General features: G+C 34.9%; 1 pseudogene; it reads left to right on the forward strand.

Annotated features, from left to right (window-relative positions):
* Positions 1–203: 203 nt before the first annotated feature.
* The window catches only part of LOC117088549, an 84,646-nt pseudogene continuing 60,469 nt past the window's right edge, over positions 204–24,380 (forward strand).

Genomic DNA, 24,380 nt, shown 5'->3' on the forward strand with positions numbered 1-24,380 from the left:
TTAAGCTGTGTATTGAGAAAGCTTATTTCATTTCACATATTTTCACCACACATTATAAAGTGGACTTCTTACTTCCAAGGCCCCTAAAGTGTAGCATCATTTCCCCCACAGTCAGTCTAATTTACTACTGATGGGATAAGGATAAGCAACTAGATTTTGCAGCAGAGGACTGCAAAGGATAAATGTCAGTTGTCAAAAAGGTAATGGGGTCACCAGAACCACAATTTAAAAGTGATATGGAAGAAGAATTAGCAATGAGCCATGACTTGAAGGCATTCTTTATGCAGATTGGGGATTATTCTATCCCAGGTAATTTATTTTCCACAAGCACGTTGAAGCCATAAGACAGAGACCTTTGCTCCTCCTTCATGGCACATCAGAGTTTTCAACATTGTATTATTATTATTTTCCAAGAAGGAAGTGTTTTTAATGGTCCAGATTACCATTTCATCTGGGTCTGTCCTAGTGAATACTGCTATCCTCCAACTTACAAAGGTAGGAAAGACTCTTGTAAAACTTCTAAGGGGTATCACAAAATTGACAGAGAACAGAATACACATGAGGAAATCCATTATGACGATGAAATGCAAGGAGTGAAAACTTTGCTTCTGTTGTCTGTTTTGGTAATCAGGAGTAGAAGGCATCATTACCTAAATACAATACGATTAAAATTAGTCATTTATTGACTACTCTAAAGCCAGTTGCAGTAGTCTATTCCCAGTTTGTAAGTCTAAATTTAAATAAGCTAACAGTTTTTGCTTAATCATAATCACCTTCTCGACATTTCACTGTGAAAGGTAAATTAATAATCCAATAATGTCTCTTAAGAATTATTTTTGTTCAAGTATTATATCTGAACATCAGCGAGTTATTGAATTATGAAAGAAGCATTGACTATGATTTAGGACATGTGACGCTGAGCACCAGTCTCGTAATTCAGTTATACCATTAAGTCCTAAATATGCATTACTTTTTGGAACAAATATCTGCATGTTGTACTCCAAAAAGCAGAAGCTTTTGTATAGGAATAATCACCTTTATGTAAGCGAAGAATGTCTTAAGAATTTTAATTATTAACTTGCATTTAACATAGTTTGCCTGTCAATAGACAGAACTTTTATAAAGCAGTTGGAAATTTTCTAAAATAAAATAAAGAGGCAGATAATACATCTGTCAGAATCTAGTTACTTCATTCATTAAAAAAAAAAAAAGATGAGTCAATTCCTAAATATTTTCTCTTTGCTAATATAAGACTCTAAGACAGGTGTGTCTTTAAAAAACCAACTCTTTTAAATTTGAGTAATAAACACTACCTCCACTAGTGTGGTGCCTATCATATTCCTACAGAAGTGACTAAACTCAAGGATATAAAAATAAACTTCTGGTCAAAATTTTCCAGAACTCATCATTATTATTAATGGTGGGTAGCAAATAAATATTGAATTCTTATTTTTTTATTCAGTGTTAACATTAAATGTCATGAGTTCCACTATTGATTTTAAAAATTAATCTAACTGAAGACTCAACTGAAACTAAAGACAATTCTTAAAAATAGATAAGAACAGAATTAACATCATGGCATAAAAATGGTCTAAAAATAAAAACAAAAAGTTCAGGAAAGAAAAAATGGACAAAAATAATCATAGGAAAATGGCAGTTAATTCCATACAACATTATTGTTTTGATCTTTTGGGACAGTGAACAGTTCTATAATATTTAGTGCTGTAAAGTCTGTCACAAACAATACCACATATTCCATAAATTATGAATCAATTATTGTTTGAAGTCAATTTTCAATATCCATCAAAGCCTTTGATCCCATAATTAACCTGTACTCAAAGATATATGAACAATCAGATTAATTACATCCAAGTCTGTAATAGTAAAAATTGTGTATAAATCAAATTTCCCTCAATAAGAAATAACATAAATATGGCATCTATACAAGGGAATACTGAGCAATAATTTTAAAGACAGGTATACAGACAAGAAATGTCCTAAATATTAGAATGTGTATGACACAAATGTATTATTAAGAACTAAACTTTACAATTATAGTAATTTTTAAGTACAGGTAAATATATTAATATAAAACAATATAAATAAACATATACATGTATTCATAATTGAAAGTCTATAATAAAAGCAAACATGTTAAGAATGTTGAAATATGAAAAAGAAAGTAAAGTAGATGCAGGCCCACAGTGAAGGCTGACCTGGTTTTATATTTTCTATACAGTTTGGCATTTTCAACAAATATGTACTTAGTTACAATTTGTATAATCCAAAACACATTAAAAGTTAAAAAATAAACACTATTTTTTAGGTTATAAATTATTTTTTGCATTGTTCCCATGTACTCTTGTTTAGCCTCTTACTTTGGCTAATATATAATCATACATATAAATAAATTTAAGCTAATGAACCTATTAACATTAATGCTATGCAATATGACTACTGTAGATTTCATGCCATTATCTTAAATTTATGAATTACTTATAGCTTTAAATATACTTTATATATTGATAGGAAAGTATCTTTTTGAAAACATGGCTACTTGGAAGACAGTATTATTTTTAACTATTTATATGTCTTGATTTTATTTCATAGGTTCTCAGAGAAAATAAATACACTAACTTCAAGAAAATCACTTTTCTGTATCAGAACAACTTAACCTTTCTGTTCAATCACCCTGCAGTTGTGTGTTTATCTGTATGTTAAGAGGGCATGACTCTGTGTGTGCATAAAGAATACAACTCAAGGCCGGGCGCGGTGGCTCAAGCCTGTAATCCCAGCACTTTGGGAGGCCGAGACGGGTGGATCGCGAGGTCAGGAGATCGAGACCATCCTGGCTAACACGGCGAAACCCCGTCTCTACTAAAAAATAGAAAAAACTAGCCGGGCGAGTTGGCAGGCGCCTGTGGTCCCAGCTACTCGGGAGGCTGAGGCAGGAGAATGGCGTAAACCCGGGAGGCGGAGCTTGCAGTGAGCTGAGATCCGGCCACTGCACTCCAGCCTGGGCGACTGCGAGACTCCGTCTCAAAAAAAAAAAAAAAAAAAAGAATACAACTCAAGAAAAGCAAAGGACACAGTTCTATAATATCCTTGAGCAACATGACCCAAATTCAGACTCTCAACTCTCTTTAAAATTAGCCAGACTCTCAGGAGCAGGTTTGTCTAAATCTGGACAAATAAAGGCTTTAGGCCATTGACACACTGAAAATGTATTTATTTAATATCACTCAATGGAAGGTTTTTCTGCATTACAGATTAATTAGGAAAAGCAGTTAATTTTTCAGAATCTATTTTTAAAACTTAATTAAGTCTGTCTTTGTTTTCATTATTACTGTGTCTTTGGAAATAAAAGTCATGGAAAGATTAGTCTCTTGTGAAGATTATTATGAATATGAATAATTAGCTCCTCCATCATGCATTATATACATGTTAAACTTTTCCTTAATTGAATTTTTAACCATTACTGTAAATACTCTAATTTAATTTGCTATAAAGTGTCTTACTAAATAGCCCAAAGGTGTTGACTTTTATAGAGGTGAATCAGATTATTAAACTATGTTTTGGTTTAAAAGAAGAAAGAAAAACATCTTTTTTTTTTTTTTTTTTTTTTGCTTTTTGATGCTTTTTATTTGTATGTCAATAAAACTTTTGGAAAAATTGTAAGATTATAATAAGAAAATCCTAAATAATACTCTCTCTTCCTCTCTCATATTTTGGGACTAAAATTGCACATACTTTTGATGGCTTGATGTTGCATCATAGGTCACTGAGGCTCTGTTCACTTTTAAAAACTTTTTTTTTTCTCTATTATTCAAGTAGGTTAATTTCTATTGCCCTATCTCAAAGATCACTTACCAGTTTGTGTTGCCATTGCCAATCTGCTTTTAAGGAGATGGAGTTGTCTTTTCATTTAACATACTTTACTCTTTAGTTTTACTTTTTTTAAAAATGCTTTACATTTCTCTGCTGAGATATCCCAGTCTTTTCATTCTTTATAATAATATTTACCTTTAAGTTCAAACATGTTTATATTATTTGCTTTGAAGTCTCATTTCCTAATTTCAACATTTGGGTAGTATCAGTTTTGATTATCATTGACCACTTATTCTCTTATCTAAGGATCACATTTCACTTCTATTTATGTATTTAATGTGTTTGTGTTTTACTTTCTTGTGAGGTGGGTATACTAGGCACTGTGAATATGGCACTATTGACTCTGAGGTCTGTTTAGCTTATTTTGAAGAAAGATGAGTTTTTTTGGTGTTTTTTTGTTTGTTTTTTGTTTTGTTTGTTTGTTTTTTGTTTGTCTGTTGCACAGGCTGGAGTGCCGCGGCACATCTTGGCTCACTTCAACCTCTGCCTCCCAGGTTCAAGCAATTCTCCTGCCTCAGCCTCCTGAGTAGCTGGGATTACAGGCGCACACCACCATGCCCAGCTAATTTTTGTATTTTTAGTAGAGACGGGGTTTCAACGTGTTGGTCAGGCTAGTCTCAAACTCCTGACCTCGTGATCCACCCACCCTGGTCTCCCAAAGTGCTGGGATTACAGGCGTGAGCCACTGAACCCAGCTGAAAGATGAGTTTCGTAGTATCAAGTAGTTAACTTGGCTGGACTTTAAACTCTGCCTCTACTGCCGTGAGAAAGCAGTTAAAAATCTCTGTTCAGTTATTTCAACTTTCTTTTCAATGCTATCTGCAAGACACTTTGATAATCCTTTGTATGTGCACAGTTCATGAGAGAACCAAGGATGTAGGCAAAGTTTATATGCAGATTTGGGAGCTATTCTCTCTGTTGTTGCCTTTCCTTAATTTCCCCCTGAAGTTTTAATTCCTCTGGAAGCCCTGAACTCTGGTCTAACTTCTCAATATAGCTGGACTTGGACTTTCTGTTTGAGCTCAGGCTACTCCATATTGTATGGACAGAAAAGCCACAAAAACTCAAATATTACCCAATGATAATCCCTCTTTCAAGAATCATTCATCCTTCAGTTCTGTCTGTTTCAAGTGTATTATGGTTGTATCAGCGGTTGTTTTATTCAGATGTTTCCAGAGTTTTTAATTGCTATCTATAAGAGGCTTAGTTTCATACAAGCTTTTGATAATTGATATACCATTGTCAAGAGTGAAGTGAACTGCTATTAATAGAAGTTGCTTTCAATTTATTTTGTGCAGGTATTGCAATTTGAGACATTGAATACTTATTCCGTAAATATTTTGCAAAACATTTTATCTCTGCATTTAAATTATAAATAATTAGATTTTAAACCCTTTCACTTCATAAAAGTAATAAAATAAAAGTGCAACACAGGAGTCATTTATTGCAGTAGTTAGCTTCAGAACATCAACATGAACTGTGTGAGGTAAGTATTATTATTTCAATAACGAGTAATTGAGTGTCAAGAGTTTGGTACTTTGCCCAAGGTCAAAAACATGCTGGATCCTACCCTAAAATGATTAATTCAGAAATCCAGAGTAACTTAAACATGCTAAATTTTCTATTAAAAAAACATATTTATTTTAGAAATATGACTATTCATTTTGATGAAACTATACTGAAATCTGATGGGAATTCCAATAAAAAGTTTTTATGGGCTAATAAAGAAGCAATATACATCACACACTGGGGCCTATCATGGGGAGGGGGGAGGAGGGAGGGATTGCATTGGGGAGTTATACATGATATAAACGTTATGCACATGTACCCTAGAACTTAAATAAAAAAAAAAAAGCAATATAGTTTTTTAAATTTAAAATACTGTAGAAATCATATGAAATATTGTTTGGCATTAAATGAAAGACCAAAAATAAATTATCTCACTGGGCAAAGCATTTATTCTTCTAAATTTGTCTAAAGCAGCCTGCAATTTAAGCCATCTCTTTTAATGCTTATCATATTGGTATGAAAATGAAGAAATTAATGAGATAACTCATTATCAACCAGTTCTTAGGCCATTTATTATCAAAATTTTCAGAATTAATCGTGACATTTGAAAAAAAATCTGTTGGACTTTTAGACTGAATTCCTCTGTGTTAGCAAATAGGAGGTCTGGTTACAATCTCTAGATTTCCACACTTGCTTATGACAGGAAAATTTTAATCTAGTAATAATCATAGTCACACACTCAATGATAAGTTTTAGGAGGTCAGATTATTACCTATGTCATATAAACTATCTGAGCAAATAAAATTCTTCATAAATTGGGTACATTTAATTTAGAGTGTCTTTCTCCAAACTCTTTTATTATATTAGAGATCAGGGATCAATAAAATCATCATTTACTAATTTTATCGTTTTTTTCTGTCCTGCATTCTCTATCTCTCTTTTCTACACACACACACATCACAGTATCATACAAAATATGTGAATTTAATTCTAGTATTATAAAGGAAATCAGAAGAGTGAGTGATTAATTTCACCTGTAAATACCACTAAGGTAACATTTAAATGAACTTTTAGAAAGGAGGGGCTTTTTGATAGTCAGGGAAAGTACATGTATTCTATGCAGAAGGAACAATATGAAAAATAACATGGATTTATCCATGAGCTATAAAAATTTGGAGCCACAAATCTTTGCCTAGGTACAGAGTGTATGACGCTGTCAAGGCAGGAACTAGTGCTGGGGATACAACCTGGGATAGCATGGTAAAGAGCTTTGAAAGCTACATTAAAGTGGTCAGAAATTTTTTCCAGAGACTATGGGAAACCATCTCAGTATAGTTTCATTATTTTTTTCCAAAATGAAAAAAAAGGATCATAGTTGGTTTTTCCAACTGCAAAGATGATATTTACTTTTGGTTAATAAGTAAAATAATACCATAAAATATAAATAAGAAATAAATGTTATGTATACGCTCACTAGACAGAGGTAACAAATGTCAATAATTTGATGAGTGCCTTCTATGTATGTTCCCCCTTACAGAGTTTCTATATACCATAAAACAGTTTTTACAAACCTGTTTAAACTTGTTAAATTTGTAATCGATTTTACAGGCACGTTGTAAAAACAATTGAAAAAAAAATAAGTCCCAAGATATTATTTTGCCATTTTTCCTAGTTCATCATCCAAAAATCACAAATATGATTCATACTCTCAGAAAGAGCTATGCATATAAAAGAATATTTATATAATTATGCTCCCCTTTTAAAATATATTATTGTAGCATATTATAAACATTGCAACATGTAACACTACACTACACTTTGTTTATTCATTTAACAATTTACCCTGAAAAGTATTAGATATTAAAACACATGTTCCAAAGTACACAGAGAAGGTGATAAGTAATATAAACACATGAATTATTCATCTCTGCTTCTATTGCTAATTTTCTGATTGATCTGTTGTTTCATTTCATTATAAACAAAACATAATATTCTCACTATTTTTACTGTTGAATTAGATGAACACTTTTTGTCAAATACTGTGACTGTTTTATGGATGTTGGGAAAGTGTAAATTTTGTGCTCAATTGAGCTGTATCAATTAGATCAAAATAGGCAATAAGGTAATTTAGGTCATAGTACCTTTATTTTCCCAATTCTAGGCTTAGAGCAGCCCATACTGATAACATTTCCTTTATAATTTTAATGTAATTTTTTGTATGTAGATCATGACTATAAAATTTTCAATGTGGATCAAATATTTACTTTATATAAAGTCCTTATTTTGTGTTTAACCAAAATTATGTATTACTTTGTATGAGTAACTGACCCCCTAGAAAAACTTTTAACATTCAGTTTCCTTCTGTGTCTTTTTCTGCCCTTTTACTTTCAACCTTTCTGAATTTATGTTTCCAGTCTGTAACGAATAGTAGGATTTTGCTTGATTATCCCATGTGAGCATGTGTTTTTCTTTCAGTACATAAATAAGCCAGACACAGTGACTCATGCCTGTAATTCCAGCACTTTGGGAGGCCAAGGCGGGAGGATAACTTGAACCTAGGAGTTCAAGACCAGCCTGGGCAACATAGCAAAACCTTTTCTCTACAAAAATTTTATTCACAAAACTAGTTGGGCATGGTGACATGCACCTATAGTCCCAGCAACCCAGGAGGCTGATGCCAGAAGATTACTTAAGCCTAGGATGTTGAGCTTATAGTGAGCCATGATGATGCCACTGCACTCCAGCCTGGGTGAGAGAGCAAGACCCTCTCTTAAAAAAAAAACAGACAAGCAAATCGCATTTATGGAGATGAAGTGAATGCTTGATCTTAGTTTTTCCATCTTAATTTATGTTATTCTTTTCTTAGCATTCATGTTTTATTTATTTCTCAATAAGGTCTGTGCTTCCTTTATTGTTTATGTTTACGTGTGATAATTTTAAAAACTTATACTCTTTTAAAGTCATTATGGTGGTTTATAACTATAATTTATTTAGTGAAATGAATTTATTTCTCTACCATTGCTTAGTCATTTCCCTCTGCAAGGGTTACTGAGTTTATTATACATCTATTTTCTTCCTCTTTTGTAATCTCCATTGTTCAACATTATGTTGTTGATTACATAATTCTTGTTTCTTTGTGAGGGTACCTTCTTACATTTATACACAGATATACCACTTGTGTGCTTTTCAAGATGTAAGCAACACATCTTTTCCCCAACACCCACATTTACTTAGGTGAAAACTACATCTTATCTGTAGATTTTCTTCCACTCTGCCACACAGTTGCAAAGATGGAAAATTTCATGTCACTTCTGCTTCCTCTACAATGTTTTCTATGAAATAAATGAGGAAAATTATAGCATCAGTTGTCATCAGTGAAATAAATCTGTTTTCCAAGTATGGGATCTTTGATTTTGCCCCTCAGGATGGTCCTATGCCTTAGAGAAATCACTATCCCAAGATTTCTGCGTGAAATCATCAGCAGCAGGCATTCATCTCATCCTTGCTTTATTTTTTATTATGAAGTGAAGTATATCTATATGTGTATATGTTTTTATCTTACCATTAAGATAGATTTCTATTTATCATTCCTATACCTCATGTCATTCATTAGAGTCAGAAAGGAAAAGAAGAAATAGGTATCTTTATTATATCTTAAAGCCAGAAATTCATTTAAGGGTTTAAGGTTGAGGGTTATCACAATCATGATTGTATTTTAGAAGGACAACCACAAGTATATAAAACCATTGCCATATGTCAGGATTGGTGGCTCACACCTAGAATTACAGCCCTTTGGGAGGCTAAGGAGGGTGGATTGCATGAGCTTAGGAATTTGAGACCAGCATGAGCAACATGGCAAAACCCTGCGTCTACCAAAATACAAAAATTAGCTGGATATGGTGGTATGCATCTGTGGTCTCAGCTACCGGACAGGCTGAGGTGTAAGGATCACCTGAGCCTAGGAGGTTGAGGCTACAGTGAGTTGAGATCGTGCTACTGCACTGCAGCCTGTGTGACAGAGTGAGACCCTAACTCAAAGAGTAAACAACAAAAAAACAAACAAACAAAGAAAATCCAGAAAACCCATTGCCATACATACTAATTCAGTTGTGGTTTTTACAACATCTACAAATATTTCAGATATCATTGACTTTATCTAAAGACTATTCTGTTATGAGATACCTGATGAATCACAACATAATTTGTATATTTTATACAATAAGTGACTTAAGTAATCCAAGCATGGCAGGCGAGTCTAAAAGCCCATAAAATTGATTCCCAGGCAATATGGCCAAATACGAACAGCTCCGGTCTGCAGCTCCCAGGGAGACCAATGCAGAAGGTAGGTGATTTCTGCATTTCCAACTGAGGTATCCTGTTCATCTCATTGGAACTGGTTAGACAGTGGGCGCAGCGCACAGAGTTCATGCAGAAGCAGGGTGGGACATCGCCTCACACGGGAAGTGCAAGGGGTCAGGAAACTCCCTCCCCTAGGCAAGGGAAGCCCCTAGGGACCTTGCCATGATGGATGGTGCTATCCAGCCCAGATACTACGCTTTTCCCATGGTGTTCACAGCCTCACAGACCAGGAGATTCCCTTGGGTGCCTACACCAAGGGCCCTGCGTTTCAAGCACAAAATTGGGCAGTCGTTTGGTCAGACACTGAGCTAGCAGCAGGAGTTTTTTTTCATACCCCAGTGGAACCTATAATGCCAGCAAGACAGAACCATGTACTCCCCTGGAAAGGGGGCTGAAGCCAGGGAGCCAAACAATCTTGCTTACTGGATCCCACTCTCACAGAGCCCAGCAAACTTAAGATCTGCTGGCTTGAAATTCTTGCTGGCAACACAGCAGTCTGAAGTCGACCTGGAACACTTCAGCTTGGTGGGGGTAGGGGCGTCCGCCATTACTGAGGCTTGAGTAGGCGGTTTTCCCCTCACAGTGTAAAAAAAGCCACTAGGAAGTTTTGACTAGGTAGAGGCCACCAGCAGCTCTGCAAAGCTACTGTAACCAGACTGCCTCTCTAGATTCCTCCTCTCTGAGCAGGGCATATCTGAAAGAAAGGCAGCAGACTCAATCAGGAGCTTATAGATAAAACTCCCATCTCTCTGGGACAGAGCACCTGGAGGAAAGGGCAGCTGTGGGCACAGCTTCAGCAGACTTAAATGTTCCTGCCTGTCATCTCTGAAGAAAGCAGCAGATCTCCTAGCATAGTGCTCCAGGTCTGCTAAGAGACACACTGCCTCTTCAAGTGGGTCCCTGACCTCAGTGCCTCCTGAAGGAGAGACACCTCCCAGTAGGGGTTGACAGACACCTCATATAGGAGAGCTCTGGCTGGCATCTGGCGGGTGCCCCTCTGGGATGAGGCTTCCAGAAGAAGGAGCAGGCAGCAATCTTTGCTGTTCTGCAGCCTCTGCTGGTGATACCCAGGCAAACAGGTTCTGGAGTGGACCGCCAGCAAATGCCAGCAGACCTGCAGAAGAGGGGCCTGGCTGTTAGAAGGAAAACTAACAAACTGAAAGCAATAGCATCAACATCAGTAAAAAGGACGACCATGCAAAAACTCCATCCGAAGGTCACAGCAAAGACCAAAGGTAGATAAATCCATGAAGATAAGGAAAAACCAGGGCATAAAGGCTGAAAATTCCAAAACCAGAATGCTTCTTCTCCTCCAAAGGATCACAATGCCTTGCCACCAAGGGAACAAAACTGGACAGAGAATGAGTTTGACGAAGTGACAGAAGTAGGCTTCAGAAGGTGGGTAATAACAAACTCCTCTGAGCTAAAGGAGCATGTTCTAACACAATGAAAGGAAGCTAAGAACCTTGATAAAAGGTTAGAGGAATTGCTAACTAGAATAATCAGTTTAGAGAAGAACATAAATGACCAGATGGAGCTGAAAAACACAGCATGAGAACTTTGTGAAGCATACACAAGTATCAATAGCCAAATCAAACAAGCTGAAGAAAGGACATCAGAGATTGAAGATCAACTTAATGAAATAAAACATGAAGACAAGATTAGAGAAGAAAGAATGAAAATGAATGAACAAAGCCTCCAAGAAATATGGGACTATGCGAAAAGACTAAACCTATGTTTGATTGGTGTACCTGAAAGTGATGGAGAGAATGGAACCAAGTTAGAAAACACTCTTTAGTGTATTATCCAGGAGAACTTCCCCAACCTAGAAATGCAGACCAACATTCAAATTCAGGAAATACAGAGACCACCACAAAGATATTCGTCAAGAAGAGCAACCTTAAGACACATAATCGTCAGATTCACTGAGGTTGAAATGAAGGAAAAAATGTTAAGGGCAGCCAGAGAGAAAGGTGGAAGTTACCCACAAAGGGAAGCCCATCAGACTAACAGCAGATCTCTCTGCAGAAACCCTACAAGCCAGAAGAGAGTGAGGGGTCAATATTCAACATTCTTGAATAAAAGAATTTTCAACCCAGAATTCCAGCCAAACTAAGCTTCATAAGTAAAGGAGAAATAAAATCCTTTACAGACAAACAAATGCTGAGGGATTTTTGTCACCACCAGGCCTGCCTTACAAAAGCTCCTGAAAGAAGCACTAAATATGGAAAGGAAAAACTGGTTCCAGCCACTGCTAAAACAACCCAAAATGTACAGGCCATTGACACTATGAAGAAACTGCATCAACTAATGGGCAAAATAACCAGTTAGCATCATAATGACATGATCATATTCGCACATAACAACATTAACCTTAAATGTAAATGGGCTAAATGTTCCAATTAAAAGAGACAGACTGGCAAATTCGATAAAGAGTCAAGAGTCAGGAGGCACATCTCACAGGCAAAGACACACATTGGCTCAAAATAAAGGGATGGAGGATTTACCAAGCAAATGGAAAGCAAAAAAAAAGCAGGGGTAGCAATCCTAGTCTCTGATAAAATAGACTTTAAACCAATAAAGATCGAGAAAGACAAACAATGGCATTATATAATAGTAAAGGGATCAATGCAACAAGAAGAGCTAACTATTCTAAATATATATGCACCCAATACAGGAACACCCAGATTCATAAAGCAACTTCTTAGAGACCTACAAAGAGACTCAGACTCCCACATAATAATAGTAGGAGGCGTTAACACCCCACTGTCTATAATAGATCAACAAGACAGAAAATTAACAAGGATATTCAGGACTTGGACTCAGCTCTGGACCAAGCAGGCCTAATAGACTTCTACAGAACTCTCCACCCCAAATCAATATAATATACATTCTTTTCAGCACCACATAGCCCTTGCCTTAAAATCAACCACATAATTTAAAGTAAGACACTCATCAGCAAATGCAAAAGAAGGGAAATCATAACAGTCTCTCAGACCAAAGTGCCAATAAATGAGAACTCAGGATTAAGAAACTCACTCAAAACCTTACAACTCCATGGAATCTGAACAACCTTCTCCTGAATGACTACTGGGTAAATAATGAAATTAAGGCAGAAATAAATAAGTTCTTTGAAACTGATGAGAACAAAGACACAACATACCAGAATCTCTGGGACACAGCTAAAGCAGTGTTTAGAGGGAAATTTGTAGCAGTAAATGCCTACAGGACAAAGCGAGAAAGATCTAAAATGGACACCCTAACATTACAATTAAAATAACTGGAGAAGCAAGAGCAAACAAATTCTAAGATCAGAGCAGAACTGAAGGAGACAGAAACACAAAAAATCCTTCAAAAAAATCAATGAATCCAGGAGCTGGTTTCTTTGAAAGGATTAACAAAATAGATAGACTACTAGCCAGACTAATAAAGAAGAAAATAGAGAAGAATCAAATACACAATTAAAAATGATAAAGGGAGATCACCATGGATCCCACAGAAATCAGAGAATACAATAAACATCTCTACACAAATAAACTAGAAAATCTAGAAGAAATTGAAAATTCCTGGACACATACGCCTTCCCAAGACTAAACCAGGAAGAAGTCGAATCCCTGAATAGACCAATGACAAGTTCTGAAATTGAGGCAGTAATTAATAGCCTACCAACCAAAAATAAAACCCAGGACCAGACGGATTCACAGCCAAATTTTACCAGACATACAAAATGGAGATGGTACCATTTCTTCTGAAACAATTCCACACAATAGAAAAAAAGAGATTTCTCCCTAATTCATTTTATGAGGCCAGCATCATCCTGATACCAAAACCTGTCAGAGACACAACAAAAGAAGAAAATTTGAGGCCAATATCCCCAAGGAACACTGATGCAAAAATCCTCAGTAAAATACGGGCAAATCAAATTCAGCAGCACATTAAAAAGCTTATCCACCATGATCAACTCAGCTTCATACCTGGGATGTAAGGCTGGTTCAATATATGCAAATAAATAAACGTAATCCATCACATGAAAAGAACCAATGACAAACACCACATGATTAGCTCAATAGATGTAGAAAAGGCCTTCAATAAAGTTCAACACATTTTCATGCTAAAAACACTCAATAAACTAGGTATTGAAGGACCATATCACAAAATGATAAGAGCTATTTGTGACAAACCCACAGCCAACATCATACTGAATGAGCAAAGCTGGAAGCATTTTCTTTGAAAACTGGCACAAGACAAGGATGTCCTCTCTCACCACTCCTATTTAACATACTATTGGAAGTTCTGTCCAGGGACATCAGGCAAGAGAAAGAAATAAAGCGTATTCAAATAGAAAGAAAGAAAGTCAAATTATCTCTGTTTGCAGATGACATAATTGTATATTTAGAAAACCCGGTCATCTCAGCCCAAAAACTCCTTAAACTGATGAGTAATTTCAGCAAAATCTCAGGATACAAAATCAATGTGCAAAAATCACAAGCATTCCTATACATCAATAATAGACAAACAGAGAGCCAAATCATGAGAAAACTCCCATTCACAATTGCTACAAAGAGAATAATGTACCTGGGAATACAACTTACAGGGGATGTAAAGGACCTCTTCAAGGAGGACTACAAACCACTGCTCAAAGAAATAAGAGATGACACAAACAAATGGAAAGCATTCCATGCCCATGAATAGAAAGAATCAATATTGTGAAAATGGCCATACTACCCAAAGTAATTTATACATTCATGCCATTCCCATCAACTACCATTGACTTGCTTCAAAGCATTAGAAAAAAACTACGTTATATTTCAGATGGAACCAAGAAAGAGCCCACATAGCCAAGATAATCCTAAGCAAAAAGAACAAAGCTGGAGGCATCATGCTACCTGACTTCAAACTATACTACAGGGCTACAAAAATCAAAACAGCATGGTACTGGTACCAAAACAGATATATAGACCAATGGAACAGAACAGAGGTCTCAGAAATAGCACCACTCATCTACAACCATCTGATCTTTGACAAATCTGATAAAAACAAGAAATGGAGAAAGGATTCCCTATTTCATAAATGGTATTGGGAAAACTGGCTAGCCATATGCAGAAAACTGAAACTGGACCCCTTCCTTACACTTTACATCTTGAAAAATTATTTCAAGATTGATTAAATATTTAAATGTAAGACCTAAAACCATAAAAACCCTAGAAGAAAACGAAGGCAATACCATTTAGGATATAGGCATGGACAAAGACTTCATGACTAAAACACAAAAAGCAATGGCAACAAAAGCCAAAATTGATAAATGAGATCTAATTAAACTAAAGCGCTTCTTCACAGCAAAAGAAACTATCATCAGAGTGAACAGACAGCCTACAGAATGGGAGAAAATTTATGCAATCTATCCATCTGACAAAGAGCTAATCCAGAATCTACAAGGAACTTAAATAAATGTACCAAAAAAAACAAAAAACCTTCATCAAAAAGTGGGTGAAGGATATGAACAGACACTTCTCAAAAGAAGACACTTATGTGGCCAACAAACATATGAAAGAAAGCTCATCATCAATGGTCATTAGAAAAATGCACATCAAAACCACAAAGAGATACCATCTCATGCCAGTTAGAATGGCGATCATTAAAAAGTCAGGAAACAACAGATGCTGGAGAGGATATCGAGAAATAGGAACTGATTTTACACTGTTGGTGAAAGTGTAAATTAGTTCAACCATTGTGGAAGATACTGTGGTGATTCCTCAAGAACCTAGAGCTATAAATACCATTTGATCCAGCAATCCCATTACTGGGTATATACCCAAAGGATTATAAATCATTCTGCTATAAAGACACATGCACACGTATGTTCATTGCAGCACTATTCACAGTAGCAAAGACTTGGAACCAATCCAAATGTCCATCAGTGATAGACTGGATAAAGAAAATGTGGCACATATACACCATGAAATACTATGCAGCCATGAAAAATAATGAGTTCATGTCCTTTGCAGGGACATGGATGAAGCTGGATACCATCATTCTCAGAAAACTAACACAGTAACAGAAAACCAAACACCACCTGTTCCCCCTCATAAGTGGGAGTTGAACAATGAGAAAATATGGGTACAAGGAGGGGAACATCCCACACTGGGGCCTGTTGGGGGGTGGAGGGAAATGGGAGGGATAGCATTAGGAGAAATACGCAATATAGATGACGGGTTGATGGGTGCAGCAAACCACCATGGCACATGTATACCTATGTAACAACATGCACATTCTGCACATGTATCCCAGAACTTAAAGTATAATAATAAAAAAGGCCCATAAAATCACCTCCATTTTTTGGTTAATATATAAATTTCTACTCATAAATCTTAACAGCCTATGCATATATGCTGGATTTTTTTTTTACATTAAAAAATTTTAACATTGATAAAATTGTATGTGCTATGACATACAATGTGATGTTTCAATATACACATACATTATATAAAGTTCAAGTCAGGGTAGTTAGTCTATCCATCACCTCATGCATTTATCATTTTCTTGAGGTGAGAACATTCACAAACCTCTTTTCTACCTATTTTGTAATATACAATTCCTTACTGTTAACCAGTCATCCTGCTGTGCAAGGGAATACCCAGATTTATTCCTCTTATCCATTTGTAACGTTCTACCTGTACCTATCTCCATCATCTCCCACCCCACTGGATCACTTTTAATCTAAGAACACTACTGTTACTAACAACGCTATATCTGAGAATCAGTTTCCTCATATCCTAAAATTAAAAAAAAAAAATGTTGAGAATCATTTTTGAGAGGGAATTGAATAAAAGTGAAAAAGATACGGTTTCTGGGGGTGGTATGAGAAATTAAGATGAGGAATGAAGTATACAGTCTGCATATCCTAGTTTGAAAGAAATGGGCAGCTATGAGAACATGGAGAAATTAGTTTGGAACTAGAAGAATCAGAAATAAAACTTCATTTTAAACTTACTATTTTGATACTAAAATTGTGTCTTAAGATGTTTTGACACTTTCCATAATGCAAATGGAAGGTATTTTTAAACAGTGAATTCTAGATGAAAGGAGTGATATGCTCCAAGTCTCAGATGTTAGAAATGTGAAGCAATTAATCTGAGTATACTTAAAACAATGTAAAAATGAGTGGATAGAGATAGAAAGACACATGTGTTGGTAGTTTTATTTTTCAGAAATATTGAATAACAGTGATAGAAATTCAATTTCAATGAGATAAGGCTTAATGGAGAATGTATCATCATCTCTTGGATTCAAAGCACAGGCAAGTGAAAAAGCTGGCCTCAAGGTTAGCAAGAAGAGCCTTGTACAAGTAGCAGGACTTTTTCTATCTTGTATTTCAGTTTCTTCATATGGTGGGGAAAATGGTCCCCAGAATCTCTGCATTTATACATTATAGTTTTTCGAAAGAAAAAGTGTCCGTATTACTGTTAGCTCCCAACCCCTAGGTAAGTATTCTGGCTTTGCTCAGATCACAACACTAGGCTAGTCACTGCACCCAAGAGTGTGAGCAAATATGATTGATGCAAGTCGTCTCCAAAAACTTCCCCTGAGCTTAGACTGAAGGGGTAGGCTCCCAAAGGAAAAAGAGAAGTCTATCCCATAGATATCAACAATTGATACCCTACATTTACCCCAGGGAAACAACACACACACACACACACACACACACACACGTCTATATTTTCCAATATAGATTACAAACATGATCCTGGTTAATATTTGTCATACATTCAAAGCAAAACACATTCATTCTTTTCCCAGTGAAAACCATGAAAAAAAAAATGGATTCATTCATGAATCCTGCTCTGATCTCTGTTTTCCTGTCTATCACATTCATCACTTTAAAGCAGATATGGAAATTGTTCATCATAATTATTCAAATATGGCCTAAGACATTCAATTAAGAGGAACTTAAACCAGGGAGTTGAATGCAGTTAGGATTTTCCTGTTCTCTTCTGTTTGATCCTTCCTGTAGTTTCATTACATGCTCTAGCTTTAGTTTCTCTAGGAAGCAGGGATAATGGTCAGAGACAACAATAATCACAAACATTTTTGCAACAACAAAAAATAGATATCTCTTCCACCAAATATACTGTGGAAATCCCTAGGTAAGACTGACTTACTGGCCAAACTCTGCACCTCACATAAGCATCGTGTCTAGAGGATGGCCGGAGTCTGAAAGCAGTAGTGGTGGCCTGACCCTGTGTTCAGGGTTAGTTAGTAAGTAATGGGCTGAAAGGAGTATTGAGCAGATGATAGTAACTTCTGTGAAATACATTAGGAAACTGGAAAATGGAGACAACTCCTGTCTATTGTAATTTGTTTGTCCTCTGAATTAGACAGAATAATTTGCCTATTTTTGTAGAGTGCTTGAGAAACTAACAGAGTTGAGAAAGATTTGCAGAAAGGAATGAAAGATATGCCTCACTGGTAAGAGTTTCTCTTCTTCAAGTCCGAGATGCTAGAAAGAATTAATATTTGTTTATCTTAAAAATTCTGTGTTGCAATACTTTGATCTTCTCTTCAAAATTCTTTTCAAAGTTAAATAAACGTGAAATACAATCTAAGATAAAGCAATAAAAATTCAAGATAGTTCCATTGTTTTATCAATTTACAATTGTGTGGACTCAGTGGACATTCTCATCCCATCAGCAAATTATCTCCCTGTTAGAAACATTCCTAATAATCTGAAACCTCCCATCCAAGCACATTTTCGATACCATTTTGCTTTCACAATCTGTCACTTGAAGTAGCTTCATAAGATTATCATAACAATGAATATTGCTTTCTTCAGAGATATGAGTTGTTAGTAATAGAAACAACTGAAAAATATCTAATGTTCCCATTTTCTTCAGGGACATAAAGATATTCAATCTTATTTATGGCCAAAAACAAAAAAAGTTAGAGTTTTAACAAAAATAAATGATAAAAACAATGAAAGAATGCCATTATTTTTCACATATTCATAAAAAGCAAGGGTAAATATATTTAAAAAGAAATAACCAAATAATTCTTCTGCAGAAAAAATTAAAAATTTTAATATCATAAAACCATCCTAGAATTACATTATAAAATACAATACCCAGAGAACTACAGAAAAATCACAGAATGGTCAATGCTAAGTGTGTTTGTATTTAAGAAACTTTCATTTCTCTGATGTTGGCATGGTATACTTTTACAGCAAAAATCTGTCATCACCCATTTGGTCTTGAATTATCTGATAGAAAGTTATAATTTGAGAGTTATTTATAATAAGATTTTGGAAAACACATAACATAACTTTTAGAATTTATTGTTGCAAAGACTACAGGCGTGCACCATTCTCCACTTTATACTGAACTTAAATCCAATGAAAAAGCAAACAACCTGAAAATCTCTGACAAACTGACAACACCAATTTCCATGATGATACTTCTCTTGGAAATAACTGCTAGTGCAAACTATTAATACCAGTGATAAGCAGGATGTCAATTGATTTGTGTAAAGCACATCCAAGGTTACCTAAGTAATTTGTTTCAAATTGAGACTAAGAGATACTACTTAAAACAGGAGAATAAATTCAGAATCTATAACTAGAGTCAAAGAGACTAACATTTCCTGAATACCTATATTGTAGTGAATACGTAAGCACACTGAGAGATGAAGTGGTGGTACTAAAAATTGGTGATGGGATGTTTATTGGGGAAAAAGAAGATGATTAAAAAGGCTTTAGGTGACTAGCATTATACCAGATAGTTTTATGCATAATGTCATATTTTTCTCACTACCATTCATTTTTATTTCTTCAGCTTCTACAGTGTTTGTTAAATTAATATCTACACCGACTTCCCGTTGGTAGATGTTTTCTATATCCACCCTAGTAGTTCATTTTTATTACACAGCTTTCTGTCCCTCAGGACTCATTTTTTTTCCTGAAACATTCTAATACAATAGAAATAATTTTCACCTAATAAAATAGTTTCCTATTGCTGCTATAACAAATTACTACAAACTTAATGGCTTAAAGCAACACAATTTTATTGTCTAACAGTTATGGAAGTATGAAAGCCTGAAATGGGTTTTACCAAAACAAGACTCTGGTGTCAGCATGGTCACACTCCCTCCATCTGGAGGCCATAGAGAAGAATAAGCCTTTATGAGTTTTTCAGCTTTTAGAGCTGGATTCCTTGCATTCCTTGGACTATGGCACCTTCCTTCCTCTTCAAAGCCAGCAGTGTAGTGTCTCAAATCTCCTTCTGTTTCTTCCTTCAAATCACCTTCTGTCCCTTTGATTCCATGCTTTCCTCTTATAAGGGTCTCTGTGATTACATCACATCCACCTGGATATTCCAAGCTAATATCTCTATCTTAAGATCTTTGTTTTAACTATATGTGCCAAATCTCTGTTGCTGTATAAGGTAATATTCATAGGACTCAGGAATTCAGACCTGGATATCTTGGTGGGCTATTAATCAGCCTATTAAACTTAGGTTATGCTTTTATGCCATGCATAATACTATAACAAATAAAGTCTAAGTCATCTCATTTCAAAAAATGTACTTTGTAATGAGTAGCCATTGAAAGCCTAATGCAGTTTTGCCATTGCCAAGAACATGACACAATTATATGGTTTCTTCAGAAACCAATTCTTCGGGTAACCAACATGATAGAAACATCAGAAATATTAGTGCTATGCCACTAATATTTTCAGTTACTGGAGATTTTATTGACTGTCTTTAGAGTAGTTGGCACTCTAATTACTATTGTCTAAAATTTATATGTTGACATCCTCACCCCCAAGGTGATAATGTTAAGAGAAGGGACCTTGGGGGAAGTTATTAGGTCATGGTGGTTGAGTTCTTATGAATGATATTAGTGCTTTTATAAAAGAGGTCTAAGTGATCCCTCACCCTTTCTACCATATGAGGACACACAGAGAAGGCATTATTCATGAACCAGGAGACCAGTCTTCAGCAAGCACCAAATCTGCTCGTGCATTCATTTTGGATTTCCTAGTCTTTAGAAGGGTGAAAAGTAAATTTCCATTGTTTATAAACTACCCAATCTATGGTATTTTGTTACAGCAGCTGAAAGGACTAAGACACCATATACTTTTAAGAAAAATCTAAAATTTAATTACAGTGTTTTAAGCTATTAACCAAAGTATAATTTTTTTTTTAAAGAAAATTACTGGTTAGAATGAAAGTTAACTGGCTATGCTAGATTTATAAATTTCTACTTTTCTTCCCTCAATACACAATAGGGTACAAAGCCTGCAACACTAGAAAAATGTTCCAATTTCTAGAAGGAGTTTCCATCCACTAAAACATAGATGTATAATTTATTAGCAAACAATTAATGACTAGAAGACAACTGCATCAAGTGTTCCAATAATAAGAATTTCAGGTTTTAAATAGTATTACTTAGTAGCTCTTGAGACAGTTTATTGTGAGTTGCTATGAAAATTGAGAGATGACCTGAAAAATGGTGAGTAATAAAAAAATCACAATACCAAAAATCATGACTGATGGCCTATTCTCAGAACCTAGGAAGAATTTTCATTGCTTTTAATAGCAAAGATACTGGATTGAGAAAATTACCAAAGACCACATATGCATTATTTTATGTCAACGAACTATCCTAACTCTCTGAATGAAGATAGCAAGATGCATTATGAATTACCTATTCTCTGATCCTTGACCCAAGCCCAGAAAATACTGCATTCATCTCTCTGCTATATATCATAATATTTTTGAAGAACCTAAAGTATGTTAGTAACTCCAACAACTTTCTAAACTTTGCCCCATCTTGGAAAATAATTGGCAGATAGGTAGTTGAGTTGTATAGTAAGCAAATCAGTGCTTCCTGAGTATGAGGAATATATTTATTATCATTATAAGTAAAGTAGCCTTGGTATAGAAAGAGTCTCCAAGCATAATGTAGCTATTAGGACTGCATAAAGTTTAAAATATAAGAAAACCCAACTTTCAGTAGTTTGACTTAATAGGAGTTTTTTTGCTTTGTAAAAGAAAAAATTCAAGCATTAGGCTGTAGTGCCACTGATATCAGAGACCTGACTTCAGGTAGCTTGCAATCTACCCACTCATTTTGTAGTTTTGATTCTAATGCTTGTGGTGGTAACATTCATCATGAGATGGCTGTTGAACCTTCATGCATTGCATCCACATTCAATAGGAATGGGCAAAAGGTAGGACTATTTCTATCTGATCTTTTTCTTAGGAAAGCACAAGCCTTCCTGGAAATCCTTGCAACAGACTTTCTACCAGATATCATTGGCCCAGAACTAGGGCTAGGATTGCATCAGTTTTTGCAAATAAAAATGTAAGGTTATCAATCAAATTTGAATTTTAGGTAAACTATGAATAATTTTGTACTGTATGTCCAGTACAATATTTGGGACATTGAAATTGTTCATTATTTACCTTAGATTCAGTTTTAACTGGACATACATTTGATCTGGCAACCTTGACTGGGTCACTCAGCTATGCTGCTACTAGTATGTCATGAATGTCTTAAGCCAGTCATTATCCATAATTTAGGCCAGAACACACTGCCTCTTTATAAAACAAAACAAACAAAAAAAAAAACAAACAAAATATTTTTTCAAGGAAAAGATAGAGGTGAGAAAGTGAAGCAATTAACCGTGGCTATTAGAAGCTGCTGAATGGTATTCCTTGTCAGTTCTAGAAATTAAAATAACATAGAGAATGAATTACAGAGGAATCAGCAGACACTTCAACCTACTTTCAAATACAGATCTATAAACAACCAAGCAGATAAAAGCTAAAGCAAAGGGAAAGAAATCCAACAACCTAACTTTTACTCTCCCATAGAAATTATGGAATTCAACTAACTTTGAGGTAGGGGATATCTCCCTTAAAAATAAGTATAATGGTTCAATATATTAAAAAATAACTATAAAAATAGAAAGAGAAATAAACTGGTAAGCATTTTTCCACAAATAAAACAGGCAAAGAGTTGATATGCTTACTTTCTAAAAATTTCTGCTAAGTAATAATTTAAAGTATCGCTACTATCCCCAAAAATATGAGCAAAGGTTATGGACGTTCACAGAAAAGCAAATGCATGTGACTAACAATGTGTTTAGAAAATATCCAACAACTTGGTAATGAAAAAATCAAGTAAGTCAAATGTCATTTTTCACCTATCATATTTCCAATCTATGATAGCAAAGTATTTTCTTAGATGAACAACCTTATATACTAACTGTAGTGGTAGAGTTAGTGCAATATCCCTGAAAAGCAATTTGAAATATGTAGGAAATTAAAGGGCATGATCATTGAACAAGTAATTCTGAATCTAGGAATCACTTCTTAGCAAACAATCATTTGGTAGACAATTATTCAGAAACCTCATTTCTTAATTTGAAACAATAAAAGAATGTTTAAGATAAAAAAATAAGAAAACATCTAACATAAAACAATTGGAAAACATTTAAGAAAAAAATACGTTTCCAGAATACCTATGGCAAAACTACAGGGACGGAGAACAGATTTGCAGCTACCAGAAATTAGAGGGAGGAAGTAGATGTAAATACAAGGGTTAAAATGAGGGAATTTGAGGGGACGTTGGAGTTGGTCTATATTCTTTTGATGAAGGTGGTTACCAGATTCTATGAATGTGTTAAAATTCATAAAATGCTATACCAAAAAGAAAAAAAGAGGAAGAAGAAGAAGAAAAAGGAAAAGAAGGAAGAAGAGGAAAGGGAGGAGAGAAGATAAAATAATTATCTCTACATATATTTTTAAAAATTGTGACCAATATGCATAATAAATATGTTTTGGCAGAAAGCTGGAAAAGAAAACCAAACAAAAATGGAAAAAAATCACTCACTTCTTAGTATTCTCTTCCCAAGATGGTACAATTAAGAGCTAGCAGTAGCTAGAAAGTTTTCTATAGCCTTTACTGTATACATATGCATTCATATCTATAGATAAAATATATATTTGAATCATACTGTATTTAGTACATACTGCTTTATCATGTATAAAATAGATACTGTTATATAATTACATATTTTATATACACACTATATGATTAAATATCATAGCTTATGAATGTAATTTATTTAACCATTTTGCATAATGATATAATTATGATCACTATTATATTTACATATTCACATATAACTATTTTAATCATAAAGAGACATAGATATTTTCTAACAAAACACTTGATAATATTCTTGAAGAATGGTTGCTATGGTGATTTTGGTTTAGCTATAAACAATCTTAGGTGCTTGTTATATTCCTTTTTCACACCTGTCAAGGTGCTGCCAGGACAGCCGGTCTGGCATCATTTGCTGCCCTTTTCTTTCTTTTGCTGTGAACTACAAATATAGTGATTGCCAAATGGCCACCTTATATACTTTTTTCACACTCAGTGAATTAAAAAGAACAATGAAACATTTATTAAGGAAGATTGTTAGTCTTTGAACATTATCAAAATACAGAATTTTAAAGCTCTAGTATTTACAGATATGACATACTTTTATATAATTTAAGCTCTGTGGTAAATTTGTAAATCTCCCATGTTGTAATAATTATACAGATATATAAGAACTACTA

This window comes from Trachypithecus francoisi, unplaced genomic scaffold (genome assembly GCF_009764315.1).
Source record: "Trachypithecus francoisi isolate TF-2019V2 unplaced genomic scaffold, Tfra_2.0 Lachesis_group10, whole genome shotgun sequence".
Taxonomy (NCBI): Eukaryota; Metazoa; Chordata; class Mammalia; order Primates; family Cercopithecidae; genus Trachypithecus; species Trachypithecus francoisi.